Source organism: Triticum urartu, chromosome 3A (genome assembly GCF_056163025.1).
Source record: "Triticum urartu cultivar PI428250 chromosome 3A, HENAU_Tu73, whole genome shotgun sequence".
In the NCBI taxonomy this organism is placed as follows: domain Eukaryota; kingdom Viridiplantae; phylum Streptophyta; class Magnoliopsida; order Poales; family Poaceae; genus Triticum; species Triticum urartu.
Window position 1 is genome coordinate 639,092,815 of NC_141875.1, and position 14,838 is coordinate 639,107,652.

Below are 14,838 nucleotides of genomic sequence, written 5' to 3' on the forward strand. Positions count from 1 at the left end.
TGTTTATTAAAGAACAATTGATATTTAAGCTCTCCTGCCCTATTCTTAATAATAAAATCATGTGCCACCATACTTTTATAATCTAGATAAACACGAGGCAGCACTTTTTCTTGCTTCTCAGCATGCCTAATAGGTATGTTAAAATGTGCAGCTAGGCATGTAGCATAGATGCCTCCAAAGATGGGGCCCTTTGTATGGTTCAGACTTAACCGTTTAGCAATAATACCGCCCATACTAAAAGTGTTATCACTGTATAAACCTTGGAGCAAAATAATAATATCGGGGATACTAAGGTTTCCACAATTTCCACAACCAATTAAGCAACGACTAGGTAACGTACGACAGGAAAATGTATGCTAGTGATTCGTGCATCGGAAAGCTTCCTAGTTTCCCCTACAGTGATAGTATCAGTAGATCCTTCCACATCATCACGATGTAGTTCTTCTGTCTTGCCCTCAAAAGGTACTAAACAAATCCGACAAAAATCATAAAGTGACATCTCCTTATGCTCATCATATAAATGAAACTCCACCGTAGGTGGTGAGTTCCTAGAATGAAAATGAAAGTTTTGCACAAAGGTATTTGTGAGTAAGAGATACCGATCGTATTGGTCGTGGAGGAAAGCGGTGAGGCCTGCATTATGAGCCAATTCATGAAAATCTTCATAAATCCCGGCTGCTCTCAAGAAATCCTCGGAAGGCCATTCACACGCCCGAACCTCCGCGGTGCGCGGCAAATTATACTTAGGCTTCGGTGCCTTTTCCTTCGAGCTTTGGCTCGATGAGCCCCTCAATAATCTCCTCATCATTTTCTGAAATATTCTGAAATTTTTAGTAACTTCAAAATAAAAGTAAACCAAACTCAATAATATTGATAGCAACCACTCCTACAAGTGCCTAGGGCCTATATCATGCATCAAAACTACTTTTGACCATATAAATTTGACATGCAAGCTCAAGAACGGGGTCACCTAAGCAGCAAAAATTTGCAATGAATAAAGCACTAGAACAAAAACTAATTGGACCAATGGAGGAGTCACATACCAAGGAACAATCTCCCCAAGCAGTTTTGTGAGAGGTGCTTTGAGCAAGGAGATCGAATATGGCAGCAAAGAGGGTTGGAACTCGTGCTTGAGTTGGTTTTTCGTGTTTGTGGAAGGAAGAAGAAGAGGATGGGTGCAGGAATAAGTGGAGGAGGGCCACCGTGGGCCTACGAGGCAGGGGGGCGCGCCCTCCACCCTCGTGGCAAGGTGGTTGGCCCCCCTGGTGTGTTCTTTGTTCCATAAATCCTAAAATATTCTAGAAAAAAATCATATTTAATTTTCAGGGCATTTGGAGAACTTTTATTTTGAGGTATTTTTATATTGCACGGATAATCAGATAACAGACAGAAAATTATTTATTTTTACTTTATTTCAACTAAATAACAGAAAGTATAGAGAGGGTACAAAAGGTTGTGCTTCTAGTTTCATCCATCTCATGCTCATCAAAAGGAATCCACTAACAAGGTTGATCAAGTCTTGTTAACAAACTCATTTCGATTAACATGAAACCGGAGAAATTTCGAATAACACTAGGTTACCTCAACGGGGATATGCACATCCCCAATAATAAGTATATCATATTTCTTCTTGACAGTAGGAAGAGGAAATTCAAAACATCCAAATATAATCGATGGAATTTTTACAATAGAGTTGATACTATGAACTTGAGGTTGTTTCCTCAGAAAGTGTACCATATGCTCATTACCATTAACATAAAAAGTGACATTGCCTTTAGTGCAATCAATAACAGCCCCTGCAGTATTCAAAAAGGGTCTTCGAAGAATAATAGACATACTATCGTCCTCGGGAATATCAAGAATAACAAAGTCCGTTAAAATAGTAACGTTTGCAACTACAACAGGCACATCCTCACAAATACCAATAGGTATAGCAGTTGATTTATCATCCATTTGCAAAGATATTTCAGTAGATGTCAACCTATTCAAATCAAGTCTACAATATAAAGAGAGAGGCATAACACTAACACCGGCTCCAAGATCACATAAAGCAGTTTTAACATAGTTTCTTTTAATGGAGCATGGTATAGTGGGTACTCCTGGATCTCCAAGTTTCTTTGGCATTCCACCCTTAAAAGTATAATTAGCAAGCATGGTGGAAATTTCAGCTTCCGGTATCTTTCTTTTATTTGTAATAATATCTTTCATGTACTTAGCATAAGGATTGGTTTTGAGCATATCAGTCAATCGCATACGCAAAAATATAGGTCTAATCATTTCAGCAAAGCGCTCAAAATTCTCATCATCCTTTTTCTTGGATGGTTTGGGAGGAAAAGGCATGGGTTTCTGAACCCATGGCTCTCTTTCTTTACCATGTTTCCTAGCAACAAAATCTTTCTTATCATAATGTTGATTCTTTGATTGTGGGTTATCAAGATCAACAGCAAGTTCAATTTCTACATCATTGTCATTACTAGCTTGATAATTATTATGAACATCATCATTAACATTTTCATTAGGTTCATGTTCATTGCCAGATTGTGTTTCAGCATCATACATAGAGATATCATTTGGATTATCAGGTGGTTCAGCAATAGGTTCACTAGAAGTTTGCACAGTTCTATCATTTTTCTTTTTCTTCCTTTTAGAAGAACTAGGTGCATCAATATTATTTCTCTAAGAATCTTGATCAATTCTCTTAGGGTGGCCTTCAGGATACAAAGGTTCCTGAGTCATTCTACCAGTTCTAGTAGCCACTTTAACAGCATAATCATTTTTCTTACTATTCATCTCATTGAGCAATTCCTTTTGAGCTTTAAGTACTTGTTCTACTTGAGTGGTAACCATAGAAGCATGTTTGCTAACAAGTTTAAGTTCACCTCTAATATTAGCCATATAATCACCCAAGTATTTAATCATATCAGCATCTTGTTTTAATTGTCTACCGAAATAAGCATTGAAGTCTTCTTGCTTAAACATAAAATTATCAAACTCATCCAAGCACTGACTAGCAATTTTAGTAGGAGGGATTTCAGCTCTATCATATCTATAGAGAGAATTTACCTTTACTACCTGTGTCGGGTTATCGAGGTCTAGAGGTTCTTCATTAAGTAAAGGATCAAGATCATATGTTTCTTCAGCAGGCGGTAAATTAAGACCATGTATTTCTTCAATAGGAGGTAAATTCTTAACATCTTCAGCTTTAGTACCTTTTTCTTTCATAGATTTCTTTGCCTCTTGCATATCTTCGGGACTGAGAAATAGAACACCTCTCTTCTTCGGAGTTGGTTTAGGAATAGGATCATTAATTGGAGCAGGAGCTGGCTTGGAAGCTGGTTCGGGAGGTGCCCAATTATTTTCATTTGTCAACATATTATTCAATAAGATTTCAGCTTCATCCGGTGTTCTTTCCCTGAAAAGAGAACCAACACAACTATCCAGGTAATCTCTGGAAGCATCGGTTAGTCCATTGTAAAAGATATCAAGTATTTCATTTTTCTTAAGAGGATGATCAGGCAAAGCATTAAGTAACTTGAGAAGCCTCCCTCAAGCATTAAGTAACTTGATAATTAAACCATATTTTAGCATCACCCTTTAATGAGAACGGAAATATTTTGAGGATATAAAAGTAGCGAGATCTCTCATCATTAGTGAACAGGGTGGCTATATCATTTAATTTAGTAAGATGTGCCACAACAGTTTCAGATTCATAGCCATGAAAAGGATCAGATTCAACCAAAGTAATTATATCAGGATCAACAGAGAATTCATAATCCTTATCAGTAACACAGATAGGTGAAGTAGCAAAAGCAGGGTCAGGTTTCATCCTAGGATTTGGATATTGCTTATTCCATTTAGCTAATATCCTTTTGAGTTCATATCTATCTTTGCAGGATAAAATAGCTAAAGAAGCTTCTTGATCAGATAAATAACCCTCAGGAATAACAAGTGATTCTTCATCATCACTTTCATCATCATAATCAGATTCAATATTTTCAATCTCTCTAGCCCTAGCAAGTCGTTCCTCGAGAAAATCACCAAGTGGCACAGTAGTATCAAGCATAGAAGTAGTTTCATCATAAGTATCATGTATAGCAGAAGTAGCATCATCAATAACATGCGACATATCAGAACGAATAGCAGAAGCAGGTTTAGGTGTCGCAAGCTTACTCATAACAGAAGGTGAATCAAGTGCAGAGCTAGATGGCAGTTCCTTACCTCCCCTTGTAGTTGAGGGATAAATTGTTGTCTTAGCGTCTTTCAAATTCTTCATAGTGTCCAGCAGATATAAATCCCAAGTGACTCAAAGAATAGAGATATGCTCCCTGGCAACGGCGCCAGAAATTAGTCTTGATAACCCACAAGTATAGGGGATCTCAACAGCTTTCCAGGGTAGAGTATTCAACCCAAATTTATTGATTCGACACAAGGGGAGCCAAAGAATATTCTCAAGTATTAGCAGCTGAGTTGTCAATTCAACCACACCTGGAAACTTAGTATCTGCAGCAGAGTGTTTAGCAACAAAGTAATACGATAGTGGTGGTAACGGTAACAAAAGAGTAATGAAATCAAAGTAATATTTTTGGTATTTGTAGTGATTGTAACAATAGCAATGGGAAAGTAAATAAGCGTAAACCAGTATATGGAAAGCTCGTAGGCATCGGATCAGTGATGGATAATTATGCCGGATGTGGTTCATCATGTAACAGTCATAACATAGGGTGACACAGAACTAGCTCCAATTCATCAATGTAATGTAGGCATGTATTCCGAATATAGTCATACGTGCTTATGGAAAAGAACTTGCATGACATCTTTTGTCCTACCCTACCGTGGCAGCGGGGTCCTAATGGAAACTAAGGGATATTAAGGCATCCTTTTAATAGAGAACCGGAACAAAGCATTAGCACATAGTGAATACATGAACTCCTGGAACTACGGTCATCACCGGTAAGTATCCCGATTATTGTCACTTCGGGGTTAACGGATCATAACACATAATAGGTGACTATAGACTTGCAAGATAGGATCAAGAACTCTCATATATTGATGAAAACATAATAGGTTCAGATCTGAAATCATGGCACTCGGGCCCTAGTGACAAGCATTAAGCATAGCAAAGTCATAGCAACATCAATCTCAGAACATAGTGGATACTAGGGATCAAACCCTACCAAAACTAACTCGATTACATGGTAAATCTCATCCAACCCATCACCGTCCAGCAAGCCTACGATGGAATTACTCACGCACGGCGGTGAGCATCATGAAATTGGTGATGGAGGATGATCGATGATGACGACGGCGATGAATCCCCCTCTCCGGAGCCCCGAACAGACTCCAGATCAGCCCTCCCAAGAGTTTTTAGGGCTTGGCGGCAGCTCCGTATCGTAAAACACGATGATTTATTCTCTCTTATTTTTCTCTCCCGAAAAGCAAATATATAGAGTTGGAGTTGGAGTCGGGAGGTCTCCAGGGGGCCCACGAGGTAGGGGGCGCGCCCTAGGGGGGGTGCCCTCCACCCTCGTGGCAAGGGTGTGGGCCCCCTGGTCTTCATCTTTGGCGAGGATTTTTATTATTTATTGTAAGATATTCCGTGGAGTTTCAGGTCATTCCGAGAACTTTTGTTTTCTGCTCATAAAACAACACCATGGCAATTCCGCTGAAAACATCGTCAGTTCGGGTTAGTTCCATTCAAATCATACAAGTTAGAGTCCAAAACAAGGGAAAAAGTGTTTGGAAAAGTAGATACGACGGAGACGTATCAACCACAGTTGAAGCTTTAGAATGATCATTTATCCTAACAGGGAAAGGTGGTTTCTCAACATAAGAAGTAGGAACAATATGATCATTATAAGTGATAGTCTTTTCTTCAACTTTAATAGGTGCAGCTACTTTTACTTCTATGGGAGGATGATATTTAAACCACTTCTCCTTGGGGAGATCAACATAAGTAGCAAAGGATTCACAGAAAGAAGCTACTATCTCAGAGTCAAGTCCATATTTAGTGCTAAATTTATGGAAAACATCGGTATCCATAAAAGATTTAACACAATCAAACTTAGGTGTCATACCTAGCTCCTTACCTTTGTCGAGGTCCCAATCTTCAGAGTTGCGTTTAATTCTTTCCAATAAATCCCATTTGAATTCAATAGTCTTCGTCATAAAAGAGCCATGATAAGAAGTATCAAGCATGGTGCGATTGTTATCAGAAAGCCGAGCATATAAATTTTGAATAATCATCTCTCTTGAGAGCTCATGATTGGGGCATGAATATAACATTGATTTAAGCCTCCCCCAAGCTTGATCAATGCTTTCTCCTTCGTGAGGCCAAAAATTATATATATAATTACGATCATGATGAATAAGATGCATAGGATAAAAACTTCTGATGAAATTCCAATTTCAATCGTTTGTAGTTCCATGACCCCGTATCATCACATAGCCTATACCATGTCAATGCATCTTCCCTCAAAGATAAAGGGAAGACCTTATTCTTAACAACATCTTCGGGTACACCTGCAAGCTTAAATAATCCACAAACTTCATCAACATATATAGGTGCTCATCAGGATGCATTGTTCCATCTCCTGCAAAAGGATTAGTTAGCAGTTTTTCTAACATACCCGAAGGAATTTCAAATAAGACATTTTCATTTTCATTTTTAGTATGTTCAGTAGGTTGAGGAGCAACTCTTTGCTCTACTCGTCGGGATGAAGATACACCAAACAAGCCCCTCAGAGGATTACTTTCCATAGTAACAAGTGACAGTAAATTTCAGCACACTATATAAATTTTTCCTTACCAAATTCCACCTACCAAAGGCGCTTCACTCCCCGGCAACGGCGCCAGAAAAGAGTCTTGATGACCCAAAAGTATAGGGGATCTATCGTAGTCCTTTCGATAGGTAAGAGTGTCGAACCCAACGAGGAGCAGAAGGAAATGATAAGTGGTTTCCAGCAAGGTATTCTCTGCAAGTACTGAAATAAGTGGTAACAAATAGTTTTGTGATAGGATAATTTGTAACGAGCAACAAGTAACAAAAGTAAATAAAGTGCAGCAAGGTGGCCCAATCCTTTTTGTAGCAAAGGACAAGCCTGGACAAACTCTTATATAGAGAAAAGCGCTCCCGAGGACACATGGGAATATCGTCAAGCTAGTTTTCATCATGTTCATATGATTCGCGTTCGCTACTTTGATAATCTGATATGTGGGTGGACCGGTGCTTGGGTGCTGTCCTTACTTGGACAAGCATCCCACTTATGATTAACCTCTATTGCAAGCATCCGCAACTACAACAAAAGTATTAAGGTAAACCTAACCATAGCATGAAACATATGGATCCAAATCAACCCCTTACGAAGCAACGCATAAACTAGGGTTTAAGCTTCTGTCACTCTAGCAACTCATCATCTACTTATTACTTCCCAATGCCTTCCTCTAGGCCCAAATAATGGTGAAGTGTTATGTAGTCGACGTTCACATAACACCACTAGAGGAGGGACAACATACATCTCATCAAAATATCGAACGAATACCAAATTCACATGACTACTAATATCAAGACTTCTCCCATGTCCTCAGGAACAAACGTAACTACTCACAAAGAATATTCATGTTCATAATCAGAGGAGTATTAATGTGCATATAGATCTGAACATATGATCTTCCACCAAATAAACCAACTAGCATCAACTACAAGGAGTAATTAACACTACTAGCAACCCATGGGTACCAATCCCAGACTTGGAGACAAGAATTGGATACAAGAGATGAACTAGGGTTTTGAGAGGAGATGGTGCTGATGAAGATGTTGATGGAGATTTCCCTCTCCTGATGAGTGGAGCGTTGGTGATGACGATGGCGGTGATTTCCCCCTCCCGGAGGGAAGTTTCCCCGGCAGAACAGCTCCGCCAGAGCCCTAGATTGGTTCCGGCAAGGTTTCGCCTCATGGCGGTGGAGTTTCGTCTAAGAAGATGGCTTATGATTTTTTCCTCATCGAAAGACTTCGTATAGAAGAAGATGGTCATCGGAGGGCCACCAGGGGGCCCACGAGGTAGGGGGCGCGCCCCCCACCCTCGTGGACAGGGTGTGGCCCCCTGGTGAACTTCTTGCGCTCGGTATTTTTTATATATTCTGAAAACGTCTTCCGTGAAGTTTCAGGACTTTTGGAGCTGTGTAGAATAGGTCTCTAATATTTGCTCCTTTTCCAGCCCAGAATCCCAGCTGCCGGCATTCTCCCTCTTTGTGTAAACCTTGTAAAATAAAAGAGAATAGGCATAAGTATTGTGACATAATGTGTAATAATAGCCCATAATGCAATAAATATCGATATAAAAGCATGATGCAAAATGGACGTATCAGTGTCTCAGTACGAAGAACTGTCGCAACGGTGCATACTCAGGGAGAACACTTATACCTTGAAATTTAGTGAGAGGTCATCTTATAATGCTACCGCCGAACTAAGCAAAATAAGATGCATAAAGGATAAAACATCATATGCAATCAAAATATGTGACATGATATGGCCATCATCATCTTGTGCTTTTGATCTCCATCTCCAAAGTACCGTCATGATCTCCATCGTCACCGGCATGACACCATGATCGCCATCATCTTGATCTCTATCAACGTGTCGTCATATGGTCGTCTTGCCAACTATTGCTTTTGCAACTATTGCTATCGCATAGCGATAAAGTAAAACAATTATTTGGCGCTTGCATCTTATGCAATAAAGAGACAACCATAAGGCTTCTGTCAATTGTCGATAAATTGAACAAAACATGATCATCTCATACAACAATTTATATCTCATCATGTCTTGACCATATCACATCACAACATGCCCTGCAAAAACAAGTTAGACACGTTGTTGCAAGTTTTACGTGGCTGCTACGGGCTGAGCAAGAACCGTTCTTACCTACGCATCAAAAACCACAATGTAGTATAGTGATTGCTTTTTGATCTTCAGAAAGAACCCTGTTCATTGAAACTGATTCAACTAAAGTTGGAGAAACAAACACCCACTAGCCACCTGTGTGCGAAGCACGGCGGTAGAACCAGTCTCGCGTAAGCCACTAAACCACAACCCTTGATTGGGGGCAGTTAACTGCCGGGAGAAATACCCGAAAAAGGGCATATTATCTGTCGGGGATCATATTACTGCCGGCAAAAGTACATAAAGGCAAACAAACTGCCGGTAGAACTAAACAAACGAAGGCAGATGTACTGCCGGGAATAATGACTACGTTTCGGGTCATTCTATCTGTCGGCTCAACTAAAGCCTGACCCATTACCTGCCGGGGACTGTATATATGGCGCGCGACCAAAATAATTGGGCCCAAAGCGCGCCTTGGCGTGGGAGGGCGCGTGAAAGCCCAAAGTATTTCACGCGAAGGAATCTCGGCCGCCGCCCATCCGCGGCCTGACCCAAATAGCGACCTCCCCCAAATCCACCTGCCCTAGCCTGCAAAATCTAGAAAAAAAGACATGCCCCAGCCTCCACCACGACCACCTCCGCCGCCGGGCACCTTCTGCCGCGCTCAACCACCGTACGCCACGCCCAACAACCCACCGTAGTGCCGGATCCCTCCCCAACTACTGTCACCAGTCCATCAGGCCGCACGCCGCTCGGGGGTCCATGGATGCAAGAGGAGGCCGTCGTAGCATCGGGCGGCATGACTAGAAGGAGGTGAAGGATGGGAGGGAGGAGGACGTCGGAGCCGCCCACACCGCAGATCTGCCGCGGGGATGCGGGAAGATAGGACGCAGTTGCGCGGCCCCTGGATCCGGCGCCAGACGTGCGCGAGAGGCGGCCAACGGGGCGTGGGGCACAAATCCAGATCTGGACGACCCGAGCAGAGCTGAAGCCAGGAAAGTGGGGCGGGGGTTTGGATTTGTTGAGATTGACGCGGGCACACACTTTGGCTGGCCGCCACTGCCCTGCGAGCGGCATTGGGGTGAGCGACCTCGAACTAAAAGATGCCCACAGTCTTGTACTCAAATCAGCAAACCCGTCTTGGTATTTCCATCACTGAAACTAGGTACCATATGGATTTCTGCTCTCTTCTAGTAGATAATCCAGATTTCTTTTGTCTTTCGCAAGCTTTTGTGCTGATGTGCTATGCAGAACTTGGACGCATTTCAATTGTTTGACCCATGTGCTAGAAGGATCTGGTGTAGTTTGTTTTACCAGTGTTATACCTGTTTACATGTACTTGTGAATTTTTCATCGGTTGTACTTGCATATTGGAATGAAGGTGCTAAAGTTTAGCAAGTCCTACATTTTATTTCTTCATTTCTATAATTTGTGCCTTTTGGGTTTTGAAAGTTGTCAATTATTACTTTTGATATATAGTAGGATTATTTCTGGAGCAAGATAAATCACTGTACAGTTTGCAATTCTCCTTCATACTGTATGTGATTTCCACATGTAGTTTATTTTATTCTATTAGTTATTCCAAAGTGTATCCATATGCAGGTTCATCTGCCTAGGTTGATAACTTTACTTCTGTTCTTGTGTTGTTCCCTTTTGCAGATCATGAGGTACGATGAAATGGTATCAAGGTTTGGCCTTTTGAAGAAACATATGTCATAACTTGCCACCATGCCAATCTCCAGTACTTACTTCCCATGCCAATCTCAAGTTTTGGTATGTCAACTTCAGTTTCACATGACATATTTCCCATGCCTTAATTTTGCTATTGGTTGATTACCGAGGTTTTTAGATGAAGTGATCCTCCAGTACTTACTATTATTTCAGTTATTCTATTCTATATTCATTCCTCCATCTAGAAGTTATTTTTAAGCTCAAAACAATACATAAGTGGCAACACTGAATGTAGTCTAGAAGCCATATAGAGCCTTAATTGCTTGAATAACAAAATTGTTTAATACTCCCCACTGTTCTCAATGTTTTCATTGGTATGTAAAACAAAGGATAATCGACCTTATGTTTTTCACCTTATTATCGTGTAAATACTTTATGGTTTCTCCCCAATTAACAAGGAATATCTCTAGTGGGTGTGTTCAATAAGCGTAGATAGACATATGCACGTTTGCCCTTTGCATTGCCTGTTACAATTTATTTCTGCTGGAATTCGCATACATGTATGCTGTGATTTCAGTTTGCATGTTGCGTGCAGATTTCTGACCAATTTAAGGTTTCTCTTGGTATCCAACCAATTAGCCTTCGTACATTCTCGTCAAAGGGCACAACCCGCGTGTTTGCTTCGTCTGATAGACCGACTATTATCTACAGTTGCAATAAGAAGCTGTTGTACAACAATGTCAATTCGAAAGAAGTTAATCACATGTGTCCTTTTAATAAAGCTGCTTTTCCTGACAGGTCTCTCTCTCTCTCTGGAATGACTGCTTTTTAGTTTAGTACTTTCCATATTTAGCTCTTAATGCTTGTACGTATATAGTTGGTCTTGTCCAATTTTCATAGGAGAATTACGTTGCATTAGATCTTTGTCCATCTTCTTGATTGGGTAGTTCATTATTTTCAAGTATTTTTCTGCCGGCAGAATCAAAATATTTGAACCAATCTTGTTTACAATATGATGTAACCTGACATATCCTGTGCTGATAACAATAGTGATAATAATTCCCTTCTTATTTTCTCATTCGATATGTAGTAGGGAAACTCTTTCTTGCTATAAAGCAAAAGCTTTCTAGTTTATAATTTTCCTAGAACTGCAATGCCCAATATGTTTATAGGAGTTTCGGCATACCATACTTTTGCGGATCAGTTTGTTCACAAGATCTACACCCTACTTGTTCAGATCTGCATGTTCTAGGTTTGTATTAAATTCCATATATTCACGTACCACTAACAGCTGATTTATCCAGTCTTGAGCATAATATGCTTTAAAAGTGTCCCTAACATCCAAACTATTCTGGCCTTAATGTCTTGATTAAAAATCTGAAACACGGGCTTCATTGATTCGAGTTTCCGGTCTTTTGCAGGTTTCCCAAAGATATGTAGGTTGATGGAGATTTGGAAGATCTACAAGCTGCTGAAGATTTGGAAGACCTACAATTAAGTTTGTGGTTGTTTTGGCACATAGGACATAGTATGCTCATTTTGGTTGTGTGGCACACATAGAACATATGTACTTTTCCTTTTGCGGCACAACGTCCATATATATGGCTGTTTCATGCATGTATCTTGGAACATATGTATTTGGTATGTTTTGTTTATTGAATGAAGTTTAAGGTTTTGGATGAGGCCTACATGTAACTTTCATTGAAGTGTGTGTACAGTTGTGATCTGTCCAGATTGCCTCAACATGGTAAATATTAAATTAGTTATATAATGCTAGAGCAGTTTGCTCGTGAAACTCAACGTCCTGGCATATAAAATGCCGGGTAAACATGTATCTGCCGGCAGTTACTCTGCCTTTAACTGTAGTACCTATCCCACAACAAGTCTGCCAGGAGGAAATAATCCGCCGGCAAACACATGGGTCAGGGCAGACGAACTGCCGGGAGAACTAATCCCCGGCAGCCGTTCTCGTGGCAGTTCTATCTGTCGGGAGAACCACACTACCGGCAGTTTGTGTGCCCTCTTAAGAGCTTTCTCCCGACAGATTACAAGCCATTGCATCAATGTTGTGGTGTAGTGAGCGTACGCGTAATGTCGGTCTGGACCGCTTCATCCAACAATCCACTGAATCAAGAATAAGCTAGTAACGGCAAGCAATATGTATATACTCACGTGCACAACTCTTTTGTGTTCTACTCGTGCATATAACATCTACGCATAAACCTGGCTCGGATGCCACTGTTGGGGAACGTAGTAATTTCAAAACAAATCATGCGCACACGCAAGATCAAGGTGATGCATAGTAACGAGAGGGGAGAGTGTCGTCCACGTACCCTCGTAGACCGTAAGCGGAAGCGTTATGAGAACGCAGTTGATGTAGTCGTACGTCTTCACGATCCAACCAATCCAAGTACCGAACGTATGGCACCTCCGAGTTCAGCACACGTTCAGCTCGGTAACATCCCACGAACTCCGATCAAGCAGAGCTTCGAGGGAGAGTTCCGTCAGCACGACGGCGTGATGACGGTGATGATGATGCTACCGACGCAGGGCTTCGCCTAAGCACCGCTACGATATGACCGAGGTGGATTATGGTGGAGGGGGGCACCGCACACGGCTAAAAGATCAACGGATCAACTTGTGTGTCCTCTAGGGTGCCCCCCTCCCCACGTATATAAAGGAGGGAGGGGAGGCCGGCCGCCTCTCTAGGCGCACCAAAGGGGGGAGGAATCCTCCTCCTAGTAGGAGTAGGATTCCTCCTTTCCTAGTCCTACTAGGAGGGGAAAGGAAGGAGAGGGGGAGGAGAAGGAAAGAGGGGGCGCAACCCCTCCCCTAGTCCAATTCGGACTAGGCCCATGGGGGGAGCGCGGCCAGCCGTCGTGGCTTCTCCTCTTTTTCCCTTAAAGCCCACTAAGGCCCATATGTACTCGCGTATTCCCGTAACTCCTCCGGTACTTTGAAAAATACCCAGATGACTCGGAACCTTTCCGATGTCCGAATATAGCCTTCCAATATATCGATCTTTATGGCTCGATCATTTCAAGACTGCTTGTCATGTCCCTGATCTCATCCGGGACACCGAACAACCTTCGGTACATCAAAACACATAAACTCATAATACCGATCGTCGCCGAACGTTAAGCGTGCGGACCCTACGGGTTCGAGAACTATGTAGACATGACCGAGACTCATTTTCGGTCAATAACCAATAGAGGAACCTGGATGCTCATATTGGCTCCTACATATTCTACGAAGATCTTTATCGGTCAAACCGCATAACAACATGCGTTGTTCCCTTTGTCATCGGTATGTTACTTGCCCGAGATTCGATCGTCGGTATCTCAATACCTAGTTCAAATATCGTTACCGGCAAGTCTCATTACTTGTTCCGTAATGCATCATCCTGCAACTAACTCATTAGTCACATTGCTTGCAAGGCTTATAGTGATGTGCATTACCGAGAGGGCCCAGAGATACCTCTCCGACAATCAGAGTGAAAAATCCTAATCTTGATCTATGCCAACTCAACAAGTACCATCGGAGACACCTGTAGAGCACCTTTATTATCACCCAGTTATGTTGTGACGTTTGGTAGCACACAAAGTGTTCCTCTGGTATTCGGGAGTTGCATAATCTCATAGTCAGAGGAATATGTATAAGTCATGAAGAAAGCAGTAGCAACAAGCTAAACGATCATCGTGCTAAGCTAACATAATGGGTCAAGTCAATCACATCATTCTCTAATGATGTGATCCCATTAATCAAATGACAACTCATGTCTATGGCTAGGAAACTTAACCATCTTTGATTCAACGAGCTAGTCAAGTAGAGGCAAACTAGTGACACTCTGTTTGTCTATGTATTCACACATATACTAAGTTTTCGGTTAATACAATTCTAGCATGAATAATAAACATTTATCATGATATAAGGAAATATAAATAACAATTTTATTATTGCCTCTAGAGCATATTTCCTTCAGAAGTTTGCTAAAAACACATCAAGATTCCAATTTTGAGGAGAGTTCATACATGCAACTGTCTGACTGTGAATTGGGATCCTTTATGTTAGGACCAAGAGTATATCGACCAGAGGGAGGTGTGAATGGGAGATTAAAAAAAATTCTTGCGAATGTTTTGAACAGGTCCCAAACACAGCAGCGGAAATAAGGTATGATAGAAAACAGCTCAATCAAGCATGATGTTGGGGTGCATATCTATCGACGTAGGAAGCAATTATGGCACGGGCTTGCAATACCACAGGTTTGACCACAATGATAGTAATGCTAC

General features: G+C 41.4%; 1 long non-coding RNA gene across 3 annotated transcripts; it reads left to right on the forward strand.

Moving 5' to 3' along the window:
- Nucleotides 1-9,386: 9,386 nt before the first annotated feature.
- Nucleotides 9,387-12,166, forward strand: LOC147981012 (uncharacterized). 3 transcript variants are annotated; one of them, XR_015599861.1, is made up of 3 exons: nucleotides 9,387-10,043; nucleotides 10,538-11,347; nucleotides 11,971-12,166. It is a non-coding gene; the product is annotated as an uncharacterized LOC147981012 (long non-coding RNA). The 3 variants fall into 3 exon arrangements; XR_015599862.1 differs by having other exon boundaries at nucleotides 9,388-10,043; nucleotides 10,538-10,651; nucleotides 11,145-12,166; XR_015599860.1 differs by having other exon boundaries at nucleotides 10,538-12,166.
- The last annotated feature ends 2,672 nt before the right edge of the window (nucleotides 12,167-14,838 follow it).